This window comes from Apostichopus japonicus, chromosome 1, assembly GCF_037975245.1.
Source record: "Apostichopus japonicus isolate 1M-3 chromosome 1, ASM3797524v1, whole genome shotgun sequence".
In the NCBI taxonomy this organism is placed as follows: Eukaryota; Metazoa; Echinodermata; class Holothuroidea; order Aspidochirotida; family Stichopodidae; genus Apostichopus; species Apostichopus japonicus.
The window spans coordinates 17,693,841-17,716,081 of NC_092561.1; the positions used below are offsets into that span (position 1 = coordinate 17,693,841).

Consider the following 22,241-nt stretch of genomic DNA (forward strand, 5'->3'; position numbering starts at 1 on the left):
TTCATTTATTTATTTTTGTTCTATCACAACATAAGTATGACATATATGACATAGAAGGAGATAAGAAACAAAACTTGTGAAAGGAAGTGTTCTAAAAAAACCCTATAGGGGCTTTTCGGGTAGTGACACTCCCTGAAAAAATACAGAACTTTTACAATTAGAAAAGAGAACCAAAAGAAGAAAACAAACAGAACCACCCTTACTCTCCCTTCCATCCCTCCCCCCCTCCCCCCAGTTTCATTTCGCATTACATGTTGATGAAGTGCTTTTGTAAGCTTTTTCTCAATAAAAGCAACTAAAGAAAGCATCGCCTTTACAGTGAAAGGTAGGGGATTCCAAAGTGCGATGGCCCAATGATGTAAGCTATTTTTAGAGAAATTGTTGTGACATTCTGTTGTGACAAAATGAAACAACCATTAATGTAACTAGCATACTGTGCACAGTTCTCATCATCTCTTTAACATGTGTACCGTACTGAATGTTGTTCCAAAATATTCCTTGAAATTCTTATTTTGTTGTGACATGCTGCCATAATGACCAACTTAGCTCAAAGCCCAATTACCAACTTTCCCATAGATCTAATTAAATATTGTATCAACCAGACACACCACCAATGGCTATATCCAACTATCTCTCTCTCTATACAGTACTGTACCTCCTTCCAACTCCTATACATACCGGCAACATTCAAGTTACCCTTCTAAAAGACAACCCGAGATCAACGACCTTCCCAGTACTGATTAACTATTTCCTGTTTGGTTATTCGCTGCCAAAATATTGCCTGTCCCACTCCTTCACCACGTGCTTAACTACTGAGCGCAGCGCTGGTGGCTGAATGGCAGCCAATGCATTCAAGATGACATACAACTTGGTCAGAAGGCCGTTGACAACCACAGAACAGCTTTTTCATACATATATATATATCCAGACTTCATTTTTCTTTCTTTGAAAGCGTTTAACTCCCTGGTGGTTTCCTGTAGACACTAGCTCACACTGGAGGCTTGTTTTACTTATCTTGTGCCCAAAGGCTCTATTTACATTGCTTTCTATGCCTATTGAATGTTCTAGCCTAGCCTCTGGCAATGATAAATGACAGGCAAGAAGACATTAAAGGAGCTACATCTCCTAGCTCTGTAGATGACATCTCCATCAGCAGTACTATTAAGAGAGTCATCTCTATTGACTCCAAGTGTTAGTAGGCTAATTTAGTTTTAAACTGAAAAGTGCCTTTACCGGATGTGTGAGGCTTAAGTTTAAGAGATTCTTCAAGTCATCATAAGAACAAGGAGGGCGCCCTCTAGAATTTGGCACTGTACATAGGTCCTAATACAGATGATCGTAGCTATAGAGGTCTGTGAAACAGAGAAGAGTAATTGCATGGAAGGGCTTACCATTGCGCGAACACGCTGGGTGAATTTGCGCACACTGTAAAGCACTGGGTGGTTTACTATGCAGTTAGAGGCTCCACTAATACAGTTTCACCAAATGAAAATTATGTTTTAGGAAACACAATTTGAAGTGCGTAAAAACGGTCAGGTTGGCCTGAAACTGCGGTCGTATGTTTCAAACGATCTATCCTTTGACAATAACAAACAAAAACATAAATGCTACTAGTGATCAAACTCATAATACTACCATGCAACGTAAACTCAGTCAGCTAATAAAGTTTTGTGGAACTACATAGGACTGATGTGACAGCGCCATCTGTTAATTATGTTCCTGCTTTGGTAGCTCCGTTGAGCTTAAGCTGAGTTGCACCATGTCAACCAAAATAAATTTATCTTATTCGAGGAGACACATAAAAGGTGTTAGATTAAATTATGCAAATTTAAGTCAAGTAGTACTCATTTTTGTTTAATCAGAACAATGGAAATAGGCACTCTACAAAATTGTGAAATTTACCTAAAAAACTACAATTCTAAGACCGTCAGAACTCCCTTGTAAAATGAAAACCACCATTCAACTGACCCTTTAAAATAATCCCCCCGAGACCGAATGGTACAGGCCAAGTTTGTTTTCTAAAAATTATCAAAGTCTGTCTAACTACACAGTGGGAGTTCACTCCATAAGACCGTCTCTGATATTACAAGCTGAGGGTTGAACTTTTCGGAGAAAGACATGAAGAATTTTAGAAGAAGAAGTGAAAGAATCGGAGAAGATCTGGAAGATGAGTTCCTTGAGAATTCATCCATCAGGGGACCCCTTGTGCCGAGGCATATATATTGCAAGACCTATTAACAATGAACGGGGACACACACACTGACTGTACTGACAAGATTTTGTGTCAAATTCGATCTTAATTTTTGGAGTTTATACGGCACGCAAAAAATGTTCCTACAGCGCAGCGACCATTGGCAGCTCTTAGTATGGTTACTATGGTAATTGTCAACTTGTAATGAATATATCGATTTTATTTAATTTGTTATCATGTAAAAAGAATTCCTGGTCTACTTGCAATTTCAAATGACATTTATACAACAAGTTTCTGCATGTTTCATAGTCAAAATAGTCTCGGAACGAATGGATACCCCATTTCCCGTGATTGTAGCCCAATTCCGATGTGTTGCATATTCATATCACATGATTCCAATGTGTTCATTGGTCATTCCAAGTTTTCTATGACTCTGTGGATAGCCACAAGATCACATGTCTTAAGTCTTCTACAGTATCTTCCAGCATTCTAGTTTCTTATGACCACTATGGTACTAGACTAGGCATATGTTTTAAACAAAACCACAAAAAGGTAGAGATTTTTTGTGATTACCATGGTTACACCTTATCAAATAAGCAAACATCAATTACCGAGATGGTGTCACAACTGAGAAGCAAATCAGCTAGAATTCATGATGCCTGTAGCGATTACAAAAGAATTTCAAGGCCTGTATACCTTTAAAAGGGAGTTAACAACCCTTTGCTTATACAAGCATAATGTTAAGTAACAGTATGGCACATTTACTATATATTGGTCTGTTATTACAGTAGTTAATAGAATAATAGTTCTATAGAAACTAATATGAAATGAGTAAAACTGCCTCATGAGTTAGTAGGATTTGCATGTGAGAGGAAACAATTAGGGCAGTAATAAGCCAGTGATAAGTTTGGCATCTCATCGCTAACAGGAAGAAATTGTGATCTCTCTAGTTATAATATATCCGTAGATGAGATATATTTAAGATTATATTGAGCATGTTCAGGAAGTTTCCTCACGTCTTGTTGCTGTTTCAAAGATTTCTGGAAATTTCCTGTAGCGGGAGTTTTTTTGGTGTAAAGTTCTGTCAAATGTCACCATAATGACTGTACAGAGGACCACTGAACCCTGCTCACCCTCCCCCCTCCCCTTCCCTCACCCTCCCCCTTCCCTCCCCTTTCCCCCTCCCTCCCCTTCCCTCACCCTCCCCTTCCCTCCCCTTTGCCCCTCTCCTTTCCCCTCTCCTTTCCCCCTCTCCTTTCCCCTCTCCTTTCCCCCTCCCTTTTCCCCCTCTCCTTTCCCTCTCCCCCTCCCCTCTCCCCTCTCCCCTCTCCCCTCTCCCCTCTCCCCTCTCCCCTCTCCCTTTTCCCCCTCCCCTTTCCCCTCCCCTTTCCCCCTCCCCTCTCTCCCCCTCCCCTCTCTTCGCCTCCTCTCTCTTCCCCCTCGCCTCTCTTCCCCTCGCCTCTCTTCCCCCTCCCCTCTCTTCCCCCTCCCTCTCTCCCCTCCCCTCTCTCCTCTCCCCTCCCTTCCCCCTCCCCTCTCTTCCCCTCCCCTTTTCCCAACCCAAAATACTAGGGGGTAGCTGAATGTAGTCAGATCATGTGCATGCATGCATGCATACACACAGATGTACTGTACCATTAACACATACATAAAGACAGACAGACTAAGACATACACAAAAATGCAGACAAAAGTATGGCAACTTGACTGCAACAAAACATACTTGCCTGCCAATGGCAATATCCCACGACAGGAAACTGTAACAATACTTTACTTAGAAATGCCGCTAAAAACGTCACTTAGGCTGATCAAGATATATTTAGTTCTAATTGCCATTTATTTGCAGTTTTGAAACTTGTTAACAATAATGCCCATATTTGTATTCCAAAAATCTGCTGATGATGGAAAAGCATGATATATATATAATAAATAGATTTCTGACTCCTGTCAACTCAACTGACAGGACTTTCTTAATTTTTCTGAGAAGATTCAAATGTTCGTGTTTAATAATAAAAGGCTTTAACTTCAATGTGTGAAGTTAAAGGGAAAACACTCCTGCCAATTACAAAAGTATATTTAAAATGCGATGAATAAAGACACAAAATTCATTTTGCTATTTGTTGTGGAAGTTACAATAAATTACAAAAAAAAGAACTGCATTTGGTCCAGATTGTAAATTTCTCTAAAAACTTAAAATTTTTGAGAATAACCTTTTTTCAACAGCCATGGTCCATCAGTTAAAGTGACTGAACTGTAAAGTCTAATTATGCACTTCAGATCATTAGGACAACTTTGTCAGACGTCGCACGAAACTCTTTGAGAAAACACTAAAGACTTTCGTGGCCTCAAATATCATCCTTATAATACATGTTTATTAGTTTCAGCATTTTTTTTATCATAAAAGACTGCAATTTAAAGTTGTCTCTAGCGTTACTGTACACTGTAAGTGCTACTGTACATTTTCGCATTTGTGTAGAGTCGCCCATTTTTCATACTATAGCATTTTGCTAGGCAATGCCGCATATTTTATTCCCTGTAAACGTCAAACCCGATATTTTCAATTTTTTTGTCAATTTGTCATTTAATATCCATTGCCATGAAGCTCTGCAGCAATCAAGCTTCTACAATATACTGCATTCAATGGAATATAAGTATTGAAGAGAATTAAAAAAAATTCTAATACTAAGAATGATCATCAACATAAAAATAGTCCTTCAATGTCACAGACTGCCTCGGAAAATATAGAAATGGAATAATTCTCTCAACGATTATAATGGATAAACCTTGAACAGCTGTTACTGTATTCAGACTTAGAAAATAATAGATCAAAATATTGATAAATCTTGGCGATAGATTCATGTATATACATGTGAAGTCTTACAATCTTAATGTAGAATATCTTCAGTTTAACTTGAATCAAGGACGAAGAAAACCCTGGTTAATTGTGCATTATTTGAATCTAAAATCTTTCTGTATTTATAAGCATTACCTTGGACTAAAATATGAAATATAATGACATGCATAAGCACAACATTGGACTACTGTAAGATAGATACTGTACAAAACTGGACTCATTTTCTCTGTCAATGTTGTAACATTTAGGCTTCTGTATTTGTCTCTTTGTTCGTTTGTTTCTTGGAGAATCATCGGTGAAGATATAATTAATAACTTCCAGTTTTCTTTATTTAAATGCAGAGGCCTCCAGCGTACAGTCACGCCTTGTTGCACCAGACGGTATTAAACCCTGTGCTGTGTCAAATTTGTAACGCAAACACATTCTTTCCCCCCCCCCTCCCCAGGTCCCATAAACCCCACAAATGCACCATCCAAGAAGGATCAGAACCCATGCTGTGTAAAATATGTAATGTAAACACAGCTTATTACCACGCTCATTCTGCGGTGTAGACAGGGCTTATAATGTGTATCAGCTCCCTGGTCTTAATTACCACACTATACATCCTGTTCATAAAGATATGAACAAGTTTTGCACAGAGTACTTACATACGTACAGTAGTACCCAGTAGGGGACAGAAGCTATACACTTATATACGTAGTACCCAGTATGGGACAGAAGCTATACAATGGTACAAACATTCCACCAAACAAAGCTACCATATGCCTCTGTGTTAATCAAACTATCAATTTTATTTAGTTTACTAAATGACCCATGATATAAAAAATAAAAAAACCTTTCTATATTAGATAATTGCTTTTATGCTGTTTACAATACCAGGGCAATGCAATTTTAATTTCTTTGTTTCCTTCAAACTATTTCTACAATCTAGGCTTAAACAAACGGTTTTCAAATGCTTGCTCACGCAATATTCACAATGCAGTGTTGACTTATATACACAGGTAGAGAGAGTGCACAAGGCTGTACAATACTTTCGGAATAATTATAGCTCATGTCTCTCATTCCCTCTCTCTTATATCTTCATTAAAAATTAATAAAAGACCAAATAAAACATATTATTTCCCTCCACACACAGAGGAATACCAAGCAGTACGCATATAACTATAGGTTATCAATTTCCTTTTCTTTAAATTGGAGAGCACGCATCAATTTTTTCCCCAATTTTTGCAAACTTGAATTCTTGACCTGACGTAACAACGACGACGACGACGTACGAGTCCTTGAGAGGTGGCTGGTTTAATATGGAAGTCATTTTCGGATCAAAAAATCTACCCCGACGGGAAGAAATGCAGAGAATGAAATAATATTTTCATTCCAATTGAACAATTTTAACAGGTCACCTTCAAATGTGCAGAGAAAATAATACCCAGGGTGTGAAAATAAAGACAACCGACGGCTTGAGTTTAATACTCTTATTTCATAATTTTTTTTGGGGGGGGGGTTTTTCTTGTTTCAATGACATTTTTCACAAAAGTGTTAAAAAGGGACCACAACTTGGGTACTACATATGACTAGGATAGTACAAAGAAAAATTAATGTGGTTTTCATAGTTTCTGTTATCCTTACCTACACCCCCCCCCCTCCACCCCGGAAATCTGAACATCTCAATGACAATAACAAAGTAGAGAACATCTAAAACTCAAACTGTATTATTAGGAAAATGCAATATTTACTTAAAGGAATACCCTGGGGTGGGGAGGGATGGTGGGGACTGTAGATGTTTGCTTCACATTATGACTGGAAATTTTCTGCAAATTTTTCCCTACCATTTTAATCATGAATACCACATCCATTTGTTCAAAGTAATTGTCTTAATCTAAACTACAGCTGAAGTCACAATGGGTACTCTTTAATAGAGTGTACTAACCGACTGGTAATGTTACGTGATGCTGAAATACTTTCTTAACTACATGATCACATACACAGAGCTGGCCTGCTTGGTATGCAGACGTCGACCGGCGACACGCAGAGCTAGAGAAAGATTTCAGAGACGAATAACAGAGTGACCCGAACGAACATGCCGGCTGGCTTTCTACCAGCAGGGAAGTACTATACCTCAGTATTAGATGAAAACAGGAATTTGACTGTACAGTACATGTATCCTCGACTCTACCCCTTGCAGCTAAATAAGTTATACCCATGGGGTGAATCAGGCCACGGGTAGCAGACTAATTGCCAGAGGTAACTGGATACAACACTTTACCGCGATCCACTTTTTAAGAAGTTGAGGCTCTAAGCTGTCCTTCGGGGTGGCAAATTATATTAAAGCAATTTTGGGGGGAGTAAAGTTTGATGTGGAAAAAAATGTTTTGACGCTATTCTGTTTTAAATTTGTTTCAAAAATCCCTTAGCTTTCAATTTTATCATGTTTACGAGTCAATGGGGTCACATGCAGTACATGTTTACACGCATGCACGCACACACACACATACATACTCAGCATCACTACCCATAACATGTTTGTTGTAATATAATATAATATTTGGAAATTCAATATTGCCAGCACAATTCCAAACATACTGGAGCAAACATCCTACTTTAGTACATTAAGGTTCAAAATGTAGATAGTTAAAAAGGTTTCAAATAATATTTAATTTCAAATTCCCAGCATTTGCGATGAAATATGATATGATACATGATATATGAAATATGGTACATGATATATGAAATATGATATGGTACATTTCACTTTATAGCTTGTTAAGCAGAGCTGGGAATACTTTCAGATTTGTAATACAAGGGAAAAGTTGAGCTTTGAAAGTTATCAAAGATGAGAAGTCCAGAATTGGAAAATATTTTATGGTTTTATTAGATTGTTTTTCTTTTGGACGTCTTCCTTACTTACAAACTAGCGAACACAAACAACATGGGGACATTTGTAAAGCATTGCCCGATATTTGGGAGCTACAGCACAATGTATCTTCCAATGAATGGTGGGCAACTGGTTTATATTTCTTAATTCTCACATCTGGCAAAAATACAATTTTCAAAACCAAATAACTAATTTAGCATAAAAGACACGACAGCTGGCAGTATCAGACGTCGGAACACTTCAAGATCCTTCACAAATTCAACAACAGACACATGAGGCACACATATTATATATCTCTTCTAGCTTTGTGTAACATAAAGGTTAACAAACTACCAAAGTACAATCAAACCGTTAAATTGCAAAAGCAACAACATCTGTGACATTTTCTATATACAGTACTTCACATTCTTTCCATGGATACACCATGGGGGAACGTTACAATAAATTAGATCCGTGGACGGTTTGCTCCGTGGACGTTACAATAACTTAGATCCGTGGACGGTTTGCTCCGTGGACGTTACAATAAATTAGATCCGTGGACGGTTTGCTCCGTGGACGTTACAATAAATTAGATCTGTGGACGGTTTGCTCCGTGGACGTTACAATAAATTAGATCCGTGGACGGTTTGCTCCGTGGACGTTACAATAAATTAGATCCGTGGACGGTTTGCTCCGTGGACGTTACAATAAATTAGATCCGTGGACGGTTTGCTCCGTGGACGTTACAATAAATTAGATCCGTGGACGGTTTGCTAGGGGTTTGGTTCTTTCTCCTGCACACAAGGTCATTGTTAATGCATTCACCAGTGACAGTAGCTGATCAAAATAATTTATTCCTACGATGCATGGTACGGTTGATAAACACTCTGTCGGTAAATGTCACCTGGCTGAAACACAGACATGTACTGTTCGACTACCGAAACATCAGTCATTACTTTAGTGTGACATTGAAAGACTGGGTCCACTCCCCAACCGCACCCCCACCTGCCACCCCTCCCCCGGGTAAATACGTCACCGAGCCTCCTTTTTGTCTTCATTTTGTCCTTCAGGAAAATTTAACAAAAAAGTATATTTCATCCCATATTTCTCCCACTCCCCAATATTGCCCCAGATGCCCAGGGTGGGGTGTCCCCTGCCCTGACCCCCCACCCCCCCTCCACCATCCTCAGACATGAGTTAGGATCTCGTACACTACCAGTGTTCATTGACGTCCTGTACAGTTTGACTTGATGGACTGTGCCGAGAGTTCCCATCAGGTGATACTTATCACATACTGACCCAAGTAATGCAATGGATACAGAACCATCAAGTACTCCAATAACATGTACAGTGTATTGTTTGTTTTGGCTTCAAACAGAATCCCTCTATCCCTTTAAACAGGATACACCCCTCCCCCCTTACACCCCTCTGCATACAATTGTCCTCTTGGAGGAAGCGAATTGTCCTTGACATGAATCAACATCATTTGGAAGCAGCTAAAACGAAAACAGATGGTCTGAAAAATGAGGTCACCCCATCAGTGGTCTAACCTGTTATGACTGTGATGCAACCTAGGAATCTAATTCTTCTAATTGTCTCTACTAGTTTCTTCAATTTTGTTGAAAGCCACTAAATTTTATGAATATCAGACAGTTATCAAGGTCAGCCACAAATCCAGGAGAGTGAGTCAAAGTCCATTTCTTTCTGTTTTTTCTTACATTTTGAAGAAATAAACCAGACTGATAAACTGTACACATCCATAGTTGACAGGACAAGCTGTTGACCTGCAAACACATCCCTTGCCACATAGATCAGTAAAAATTTTTAAAAAAGACACTTGTAACTGGTTTTCATCAGGGTTAAGTCTTCAGTGATCATCCTTTGCAAGAGCATGGAGCTAAAATACGATGGATGATCTGAACATAATGATGACCATAATTAATGTTCTGTATTAACATGATCTTTTAATAGGGGAATTTCATGATGATTAATGTTAAGTATTGTAATGTAACATGTTACTGTAATGATCTTAATATATAGCCAGTACTATAGCCAGGGAGCTGCTATCCTAAATAGCAACTCTTCACTGTAACATGTTGCTGTAATGATATCACTATAGCCAGTACTATAGCCAGGGAGCTGCTATCCTGAATAGCAACTCTTCACTGTAACATGCATGTAATGATATTAATATAGCCAGTACTATAGCCACAGAGCTGCTATCCTAACTAGCAACTCTTTACTGTAACATGTTACTGTAATGATATTACAAAAGCATGTACTATAGCCAGGGAGCTGCTATCCTAAATAGCAACTCTTTACTGTAACATGTTACTGTAATGATAAAACTATAGCCAGTATTATAGCCACGGCGCTGGTATCCTAAATATCAACTCTTTACGTAACATGTTACTGTAATGATATTACTATAGCCAGTACTATAGCTAGGGAGCTGCTATCCTATATAGCAATTCTTTGCTGTAATAAGTTACTGTAATGATATTACTATAGCCAGTACTATAGCCAGGGAGCTACTATCCTAAAATATCAATTCTTTACTGTAACATATAATGATATTACTATAGCCAGTACTATAGCCAGGGAGCTGCTATCTTAAAATATCAATTCTTTACTGTAACATATAATGATATTACTATAGCCAGTACTATAGCCAGGGAGCTGAGCGATTCTTTACTGTAACATGCTACTGTAATGATATTACTATAGCCAGTACTATAGCCAGGGAGCTGCTATCCTAAATACCAACTCTTTACTGTAACATGCATGTAATGATATTAATATAGCCAGTAATTAGCCAGGGAGCTGCTATTCTAAATATCAACTCTTTACTGTAACATGCATGTTATGATATCACTATAGCCAGGACTATAGCCAGGGAGCTGCTATCCTAAATAGCACCTCTTTACTGTAAAATCAGTTCTACAGTAAGTACTTCCTTGCAGATCTTCATGGTATTGTGATCAGGCTTGTGCCAATTCCTCCTACACTTCCCCTCTCCCACCCCATTCTTACCTCATCTTTCCCCTCTCTCCTCCCCCTCCCCTCCCCCATCTAAGTGTATAAATAAGTTTTACTATAATCCCCCAAACTACTTACCTGTTTTGGGGGAATTTGTTAACCACGTACTTACATCACATACATGCATTATCCTATGTATATACATGAGGTTAAGTGTGTGTTGATAAATTCAGATATTAACTGGGCCTACTACCATTTTGAAGTACTTTTAATGAGTGATTTGTAAGAAATTGTCTTGGCATTAAAAAATTTATATAATTTTATTTCATTGATTTTTTTCTTTTAAATATTATTCAATAATTAATATTTTGTTTCTTTTTTAATCATTTTAACCTTTGCAACCTCATTTTACATTTCTTGGCAACAAAACAATAAAAAAAAAAACCTGAAAGAAAGTGTGTCAAGAAAATCTTGAGATATGAAAGAGTTTGAAAAGTTGCTTAATATCTTGTGCGAAATATACTGTAGATTTAAGACAATCCTGAGCTGCTGTTTCTTAAATCCATCGTTACAGCAGGCTATTGTATGCTGTAGCACTATTGTTTGTCCTGTATCTTATTGGCATTGCCTTGTCTGCAATACTGTACATATTTCCAGGGTGTAATACCTCTGTGCAGCATCTTGTAGATAAACTAAACAAAGCTTTTAATGACCCAGACCAAGCATTCTCTTTGTCAGCTTTCGTTAACAATTTTTAATTTGGAATATAAAACTTGCAGCTGATGACCTTAAAGCCGCCCAGCATTTTTCTGGTTTTAAAACGACATCGAACGAGTTCTGTGCAAATATGCCAACGACTATGTACACAAGAGAACATAAGGTGTACCCTTGTACAGAGTAGAAAATTTACCGACTTGTTTGATGTCATGTTCGGCACTTCGTAACCTCACCCTAAACGGGTCCGTGTTGACATGGAAAACACTCGAGATGGGGGCTGTATCCGGGCAGGTGGTAGGTAAGAAGATGAAGCCGAACATTAGCAGGCATTTGTATTGTTATAAATCACATTATATTAAACAGATGGCTTTTTTTGTAGAGGTGCGATCTAGGTAATGACTGATGGAGCAGGCCAGATGGGTATCATGAATGCCAGCAAGTATCACCAAACACACACCAGGTGGCAATAATATATCTATAAAGCTATATATGTATATAATTGAAATCATTATGAGTTGTAAAATTTCAGAACAGTGAAAATACTTCCAGCCTCCACTGGGATGTGAAACCCGGGCCTCCTGCTTTATATGCGGACAACAATAACCACTAGGCTATGGACGCTGATTGTATGTCCAGAGGTTCGAAACCGGTAAGGAATATCGTAATGCCACTGTAGGCGTTTGTCACCTGTATTGAAACAATACTAGTTCTGTTTTGGTGACATTTTTGCCTATATATTAAATGCACTGCAATTCAAATACCGATAAACACAACAGTATATTCATATGAAGTGAACATTAACCTAAAGTAGATGTTTTTTGTTTATTTATTGGTTCAGGGTCTTTTTTCAGACTAGTAGTCCCTGTTTTAAACGTAGGCTGCCTTTCCATAGTAGGATGACAATGTTTGGAATGGTTTCTCAAATTACTAAATCCATTACATTGCGAGACTTAGTTCGTTGCACCCTACAAAAATTATTCTTTTCTTTTTCTTAATTTATTTTTTGGGGGATGGGAGAGGGGATGGGGAGGGGGAGAGGGAGGGGGAGGGGTCTTTCTTTCTACTTTCCTATTTTTACTCAATTCTACAGTGATGTCCATACTAAAGGAGTATCCCTATCAGTGGCATAGTCACAGGGGAAGGGCTATGGGGTAGGCACCCCTAATACTTCAAACTCTTGCCTCTTTCCCTCCCCTCAAAATGAAATGGGGAAAAAGGAAAAAAGGTCCTATTCGCTAATAACTGAAATATGAATATATTGCCTTAACAACATAGTAAAAAAAAAATTTGACTCCAAACCCTCCTACTCAAATCATCACAGAGCTATGTGTAATGTTACAAGAAGGATCTTGGACACTTTGAATGTCAAAGGTGTAATAAGTGCAAGTATTAATTAAAGCTAGAAGCAAAGACTATGGATAGAACAGACCAAAAATAGAATATTTCATGGAAATGTGTCTGTTCTATAAAAGTTTCATGAATGTCTTTGTGACATTTCTGCCAATTAGCCATAGTTACATCAGCTTCACTGTTTGAGATTTAAAAATTATGCCCTTCACAGAAAAAAAGAAAAATGAAAAAATGCGCGTTTGAGTCTGTCAAAGGGTTATCAAGTTTACGCTCAGGTTAACCAGAGCTTACAGATAAGTGACAAAACAGGAAAGGTTGAAGATCCAATTAAAGAGCAGCAGGGAAAGAGGGCGACAGACTAGAATTGAACACTTTTTATCATCTTTGGATTGTGTTCAGTGATAGAAAAGGTTACAATCTTGAGATAGCTTCAAATGTGTAGTAATCAGAATGAAACTGTTGTGTGTAGACATGTAGGTAAACAGTAGGGTTGGGCGATATTTGCTTTTTAACGTCACGATAAATAGTTCAAAAATTATCGCGATATTTCGATAATTACGATAATTTTTCCTTGTTGTTTTTAGTGTGTTCGCAAACACACTAAAAACAACTGCCGATTTATCACCGGTGTTTTCGCGCAGCGAACACACCAACCCCTGTTGCGTGCGAGCATAATGGCGTGGGGTCAAGGGGCCCGCCTTAGGGCCCCAGTGGGGTTAAGGGATGGAACCCCTTGTGTGGGGTCCAGGGGCGAAGGCCCCGGAAAATTTTAGTATTTTTGCGTGTCTGGCGATAACAAACTCGCAGTTGAGGATTCAAAATACTAACAACTTTCTGAATATATAAATTGTCACGAAACTGATGAAAATTTGAAAATGACAAGTTAGAGTACTGTAGCTATATTATGTGATAAAATGAAAAGAGATTTAATCTGTCTTACAATCTTTAAAAAGTTTAACTTACAAAACTGACGATATTATGAAAGAAACTATGTTCGACAAAGCCCCGTTTCTAGACTGCCTAACAATGAACAGCGTGCGCTATACGTACATCAGTTTACAAGTTAACTGCAGTGTTTACCCCTACTTAAATATCACGGTAGGCTACTGTACATGTGCTGCGGATTTTCCCAGGTAAATTGCCAAACAACCCCCCTAACACCTGTTTGTTAACATTTTTGGCACGTTTCCAAAAAACTTTTTATGGAGTAAACTATTTTGACTCCACTCTAGAATTAATTAGGTCAGTCAGTAAAGGATCTGTAAAGTTATGCGAAATATTATTTTAGACGTTTAAGAAAATTTATATCCCCGTAACATTAAGGTAGGTAAAACCATGGAGGTAAAAACACACCTCAAGCCAACCGACTCATCCGCATGAACAAAACAATATTCCCCATGATACACGAGGCACAGTCTATACCATACAGACAGCACGATATCAAGGCCCCATGCAGTAGCTACAGTATGGTCATCTTTATGAAAGTATGTCTTGCAATCCCATGTTTTAGGCCATTTGGCATGATTAACTAAATGATAAATATTGTTTCCATGTCCTTGTAGAAAACGTCAACTTCGCAAAATACAAAAATAAAAATAAAATTAGTTGTGTTTTTGTTGTTACGTGAGATTCGTAACCAACGAAGTGGTTAGGCTATGTACTATACTCCTAACTATGGTAGGATATTTTTTTCCTTTTTTTGTGGAAATTCTAGAAAATACTTTCTCTTTCCCCCGCTTAACAGCAGATGTGGTCGTATGGTTTATTCATAAATGGGTGTACTAGAGCCTTGTTTACATGACATTTGTTGCATTTAGCACGATATGCCAGTTTCGCGTGAATTTTTCGAAAGTATTTTGCTCGATCTTTCGTAAAATTTGAAAGGTGTACCAACTTAATGTTCGTGCACATTTGGTAATTTCTCAACTGATTTTCGAGGTTTTTTCTCTATACAGTTAATGTTGTATAGGACGGGTTTTTTACGAAGTTCAAAAGTCAGTAAATGAAGTTGATCAACTTTATTTTGTTTCAACTTTCTTAACCAGGGAATGCTAGAATAAACATTTACACATAAAACGGAGAAAGGATAATCGCATTTTTATCCACACTTATTTCAAATTTCTTTCACAAGAAATTATCGTCATTTGTTCAATCCTCAAAAAATATCGTCTTGAAAAAAAATTATCGCGATAATAATAATTTTCGATATATCGCCCAACCCTAGTAAACAGTCGCAAATATTCTACTGTATGTTCAAGTTAACTCTGTGTCTGATAAGGTACTTTAAATACAACATTTAAATTGTGAGAAATGACCTTTTAAACAATTAAGGTTTAATCAGTTAAAGTGACTGGACTATGTAGTCTAGTACACAGACCATTAGGTACTTAGTTCCTTATATACATGTAACTCTTTAACTCAATATGGAAACATAAGACTATAATGGCCTCAAAATGCCATGTTTACAATGTGTTACAAATTTGTCAAGGACAAAGGGTATTGAGCATCTGTCATTCAATGATGCTCTCTAATATGAAGTAGAAGAAATATCTTGCAGTTAAGTTATTAGAATTTATAAAAAAAAAATAAGAGTGATTCACATTAACTTTGAAGGCCTGCACTGTAGATCACTGTGTCATCATCAATTTAAGCCTTAAAGGAACATTTCAGAGATTAAGTTACACTACTTATTATACACAGCCTTATGTTAGACCTATAAGGAAATCATGCCATAACTTAAGTGATGATTGTTACCCAACTTATTTATAATCTTAATATCTACTGGTCAAAAAATGCAAACATTTGCCTTTTCTACTGGCAAAAGGCATTGACGAATGGTTACCCAAATTATTTATGTGTTTATCATCTAAATGTCTACTGGCAAAAACATGCAAACTTTTGCCTTTTCTACTGGCAAACAGAAAAAGTCTACTTGCATTTAATTTAGCCAGTAAATATGACAGGCCTTCACATAGTACTATTGCTGCACTGTACCTAGCTTGCAAGCTGACCCTATAGTACAGCAGTCCCATCCACAATAAATAAACAGATCCCTATCTACACACAGTAATAGTTAACACAGTCACAATAACAACGGTCAACCTTTTCCATACTATAATTATTGACCTCAACAATAACAAAAATAGTTTGTACCACCACCAGGTAATTGTCATTAGGAAGAATTATTTGCCATTCAGGAATGCAATAACGATCCCAAGCGTTCCTCGCACAGCTCCCCCCCCCCATCCACCCCTCACCCACCTCAGTGATATCACAATCTGGACAGCATACTGTTTAACATTTTACTAGTCCAAACTCCCAGCGGCTGCCACGATCTAGTGAGTTAATTGAAACCGGTCGTACTGAACTGCTAAAGTCCAGACAATCAATTTTAACAGCTTATCAGTAACATGTACATATTATATAAAATAAATGCAGGAACTGCAGTGTCGTTAACACTGGTAAATATTAATCAGTGTGTTTGTTTACGTGAATTATGTACATTGTGTGCTTAGGAAAAATAACATGTAAATGTATCAGGAATCGTGTTTGTAATTTATCACCATCAATGTGAAATATTGTCTCCATAGTCTGTAGTTGAAACTCCATCCCTTTGCAATTTACAATGATTGTTTTCAGTAAAATTTTATGCAAGCTCATTTACCAACTACCAAGTAAATACCGTGCTTGAAGATGATTAATTATTAATTAATAACCAATGTTAATTAATTCATTAATCTTGGTTATTAATTCACAATAATTAATCTTATTGTGGTTGACATAATAAGAGGTTATTAGAACTCTTTTAATCAGATTCTTATTAGAACAATAAAGCTAGTTACAAAGAGTCTGGATTCGGGTTACAAAGACTAGCCATTTCTTTCATTTTTTTTTCCCTTTAAATTTTTTTCTTTTTTTTTCTTTTCTTTTTCTTTTTCTTCTTCTTTCTGGTAGCTAGAGTTGATTAGCTAAATAGCTGAACACTTATGTAAATTATCATAAAAGTTGAAAACTTCATTCTCATTGCATTCTGTATCCAGAGATATGAATTTTTCAATTTTTTTATGTTACTATATAGTTTGTATATCAGACATCTGGTAACAACAGCAGAATGGATGATGATGTCATGATGTCATCAGCGCTATTCAGCTGAAGTTTGTCAATCATTTAACCACAAATGGAAAAAAACAATATTTCTACAAAAGTGATAAATATCTTGATAATATTCTAAATAAAGAGAACTGCGACAGCTAAGCAAACATTCCAAATGTATCAGGTTTCAACGATAACCAAAAAAGGAGATTAAAATGGCTGCGCATATTTAAGTAAAGCTCTTGAAGAGCATTTGCCCAAATGACATTCACTGACCCCCTGGGGTACTGTGAACCGACTTTTTGGAGCAGTGGATGGTTCAGCCAGTCAAAATTAGGTTACATTCGATCAACCATATCCCCGAGTTAAGGGGGGAGAGATGTTGAGAGTGAGAGAGGGTTTCCAACTAGCAGTTTGGAATATTATCCTCTTCAATATTAAGTTTTCACATTGTTTGTCACCAGAGAATTCTAATCGAAGGTGTTTCGTTAACCGTTCAATCAGTCAATAAATAAGCAAACAAAAATATTAATTATAAAATTATAGTCCTCCCAAAAAAATAACTACAGCTTTTTGTAGTAGATTACACAGTACCATCTACTGTATAACAGTGTACTCTAAACCATATAATGGTACAAAACTACCCTCAAATAAATGTATTGTCTTCACCAATAACAGATAAAATAACTCGTCTCTTCTGATATCTATATAGCCAGAAGTCCTTTGTTTGCATTATAATCCCGAGTCCTGTCCTGATCTATATCTACTTATTTACGACTGTGTGAAGTTCTTTTTAAGTGTCATACCCACCCTTTGTTCATTCAACCTATTCAACAAGATGGTGTTGAACAGTCAGTTTTGCTACTATTTTTAGGCAGCTTTTTGTAGTTTGGTGTTTCCCCCATTTACCAAATTTGTCTTGCTTCAAAGAGCAAATATGCATTGATGAACACATGTATTCTACAGGTAGGCCATCAATAGCTACAGGTAGCTGCATGGTTAACTGTAATTGTACGCACCAGTGGTTTTTATCACAATATTAGAAGTGGTTGCACTGGTAACCAGATCAGAAAAAAACAAATGTACGAATCCTGTTCAGAATTGACAAAATAGTACCAAATTTATATTAGGCAACATAACTGCCAGAACACATTGGAGATTGTTACTTTTCTTCTTAACATGTTTGCAATATGAGCAAACAACCCTAAAGATTGTTATTTTTAGATCATGTAACTTTATTTCAGACTTTCCCGTCATCTTGTCAGCGATGATGCTAGACTCTTCTAACCACGATCCAGGGTAGGCTCAATTAAAAAAAAAAACTCGCTGAGGATCACTGATTGAAAGTGCTAAGGTGATGCCGAACATCATAGCTGAAGAACACCCATTGCAGTTGCTTGTGTCGTCTATAACGTTATAATCCTGTATCAAAGCAAATTGCTATCACAGATTTAAACCTGCAAAAATTGTGATGTAAATACTTATTCCCAGAATTGCACTTAGCGACTAAAGTCATTATCTCCAAAATTTATGACTTTAGCGATGGTAATGGCTTTAGACACAACACACCTGGATACCAGTAGAATTCTTTGGGGATCCATGATCAAGTATTAACTGTTCATTACACATGTATAGAACAATCTGTACTGTGTGTACATGGAAACTAGAATTAAATGAATAGCTAAATTATGTAGCCTACAGTGTATCATATATCACGTACAAATTAAACCTAAATTTATCAGGATTCTCAAACCATATTGGAAATTATTTAAGTACAGGACAATACATTTCAGGCCCTTGGGCCTAAGTTTGAACTTGGAGCCTAGCCTACTGTACTTGTAATACAATCCTCATACTGGTTTCTTTTCCCAAATCTATCCACCTACCACGGGTTTAAAGCTTTGCTTAGAACCTTAAGTGCGTGCGGGTAACCAGCTCAATTATATTATGCTTTTTGAGGCCTAGTTAAGACTATGGATGGTCAATTTTTGTAAGTTAGCAGAGAAATAAAAATTATCAGATATCTTCTAATGGCCCAACTTCAAACCAGAAAGCCAGTTATTCCTTGCCATACAATTTGCTCAAATTCAAAATAAATATCTGACTAATGTAGAGCAAGTGAGTTAAATTTGTCCGAGAATAAAGTAAGAACTAGTAAAGATCAGAGATTTCCAGCTCTTATTTGTAGCACTTCCTTGTGGGCATCAACCATTTCATTCACTGGTAAGGATTGTCATTATAGAATTTTAATTCCAAACTGTTTCTTTATCCAGTAAAAAGAGAAATATAGACACAGATGTATGAATAAAATGACATTTTGAGTTAACAAATCAGCTCTGCCACCAACCATCCCTTTGTTAATTGTTATTAATGAACAAAGCTCTACATGACATTGTTCACACACTGAAATAGTTTCACAACTTACTGCTAGAGCAAAAGTCATAAATCACAGAGAAAATGGCCAATTTTGAGACCATTCGAGCATTCCCCTGTTGACTCCTTGAAGCTATAAGGTGAAAACTGATAAGGGTCCACTTGAGTGTGTTTAAAGGCATTGAAGACTCACCCCTAACCGTGTGCGGCCATCTGAAAAAGTTAACCTTCTGTTGAGCACTTGCAAGTGACGTTTTGTGTCGCTACAAAATGCAGACAGTAATGAAACGTGATACCTTGTTATCTTTAGCTGGACCTGAGATGTCCATCGCTGTATCGTTTATACACTGTGTTGTGGGTATTGACCGCAGCTATATGTACTGACTGTACACTAGTGTCTAATTACCGACGGTAGCAAGCTGTGTGTGTATTTTCTGGGATCGATGGTGGTGTCTAACACTTCTGTTACACCTCATTCGAACCAGGTCAGATTACCGGCATTAGACGTTTCTTTTTGCCCGAGTCTTCACACCCTTTAAAGCAAGTTATCAACTCTCTGAAGCAGATATCATTTCCTGGATGACCTTATGTTTCATTGAAGACCTATAACTAGACTGAACTTGACCAAACTATTTTTACCAAATAAAATCAGAGCATTGGAGAAATTTTGTTGTAGCTTTAATCATGTTTATAAGTTTATAAAGTATGAGGTTCAAGAAAGATGTACTTCTTGAGTTAATCTGTTTAAAGGATCTTCAGACTTAGACTTAACTGTTGACCGCAAATGACCCTTGACCGCCACCGATTTCAATAGGGGTCATATATTCACCAAGCTGGATGTGCATACCACGTATAAAGTTCAACAAAGATGTACTTTTGAGTTATCATGTTTACAAAGTTTTCAGACTTTGATCTCTGTTGACACCAAATGACCATTGAACTTCAGAGAAAACAATAGGGTTCTTGTACACAACACGATGGATCCACATACCAAGTATGATGTTAATCCACTATTAACTTTTAGAGTAAGAAAATGAAAACATGTTTTGTGCTTTGCGCGTTTGTCAAGCACATAAGAAGATACAATTGACTGGACTATGGTTTTCTCGAGAGAAGTGAGTACTGAGCCGAAGGTTAGAGGTTGAGCTTTATGATGGGCATTACATCAGAGAAGCCCAGCCAGTGCTACTGAAAATGGACTGAACTTCCACCCAACAATAGAAGCATTTCCAATCTTGTTTTGCTGATGTAACTTACTTTCATAATAACAACAAAACCTAGGTCTTATCTAACTTAGATCTACCAAGCTACCAAAGTTAATGTTGCACTACACCTTAATGTTAGGCATATTCAATGAATTTTGATGCTTCTTTCTGCAAAAACCAATTTAAGGCTGGGCCATTTAGCCTAAACTATTCCTATTGGTTAAACTTAAAGTTTGCCAAAGCTGCTTAATTGCAGAATACGCCCAAACAACTCTTCAGTCTCATAGATTACGATCAGAAGTTGCTACACTACAGTAAACGATGTATTATCGTTCTCAAGAAGCCCTGTGTGTGTGTGTTGCACTGCGAGAGTTGCAGGGTGTACTGCAATTGCTCAACCAAAGCTCCAATTTCCAAGTCCAACAAGGCCTCAAGTCAGGTTTGGTCTAACTATGTTAGACTGTGCATAGCTTATATCATGATGGCAAAATCAGGCTTAGGCTAGTGTGTTAAGTTAGGCTAACAATATTAATTGTGCATACGCTACTTAAGATGGTTTGCAGGACCATAACATTGGAACTTGGAATTGGCCCTAGGCCTAGCTAACCATGCGCAAAGATGGGAGTCGGGGCTGAATCGGTCTAACCTTGGCCTCCATAGACTTAGAGTGACCGATTGGCCCTTGGGTATGGTAATGGTAGGCCAAACATCTAACGTTAGACTCAGTTAGACTAGACCTAAAGTAACACTAACAGGGTCTATCGTTGGTAAAGTGAGTTAGGGTGTAGCCTAGGCTAGGCCTACATGAGGCCTAAACTTGCCCAAGTTACGACTACGCATAAGCCAGTTAAACAATAATAACAAAATATCACTCAATTAGAGTAAAGAACAGCTGATTACAGTATCCTATGATGTGTTTTACCTGTCTCGTTTGGTTTTGTACGGACGAAAGGAATGAAATAACAAACGTCGACGAGTTCGCACTGCTTCAGTTTAGCTGTATAGGCCTAACTAACTTAGTGTATTCAGTTCACCTTGGAGTACCATAGGAAAATCTGAATGTCAGCACAAACAACATTCATTGCGTACCTGGCATACTATAGCTGTTGCCTAATTGCATGGTCTGAAGCATGCATGCATCATTATTTTAACACTTCAAAGAGAGCGCCACCACAACAATTCCAGGGCACCAGCAACTAGCATTGGCTACAATAATTTGCAAATATGTTGACACCATGCGTGGTTTGTAAATATAGCACGTTAGAGCCATACAAAAAAAAATGCCATTTTGTTGTGCCTGGATCAGCCTGAAAAGAAATGCTTTGGCGTCGTCTGAAAATATGACTGTATTCGCCTTTTTGAGCCTTGTCTGTCCTGCAAAAATGTTATGGCAGAAAGCCACAATTTTCTGTCAAATGTTCTACACTTCTATAATGCCCATGTCAGTTTATTGCTACACACTTTTCATACTATAGTGTTTATTTACTCTGCAGTCTGCAACAATCATGAAAACGTTTACATTTTGGGATGGGTCGGCAGAGGAAAGGGGATTCCATTTGACCAATTTCAGAAAAGTTTCTGGAACCGCCAGAGCATGGTCGAATCCTTTCACAGTTATGTCTTGATTAGA

General features: G+C 37.5%; 1 protein-coding gene across 2 annotated transcripts in view; it reads right to left on the reverse strand.

Annotated features, from left to right (window-relative positions):
- The window catches only part of LOC139969451 (CUGBP Elav-like family member 1), a 195,688-nt gene extending 173,997 nt beyond the window's left edge, over positions 1–21,691 (reverse strand). For both annotated transcript variants that reach the window (XM_071974462.1, XM_071974471.1), the window contains exon 1: positions 21,534–21,691. The gene's annotated coding sequence lies outside the window, so the exon portion shown is untranslated. The remainder of the gene's footprint in view (positions 1–21,533) is intronic.
- Between the last annotated feature and the right edge of the window lie 550 nt (positions 21,692–22,241).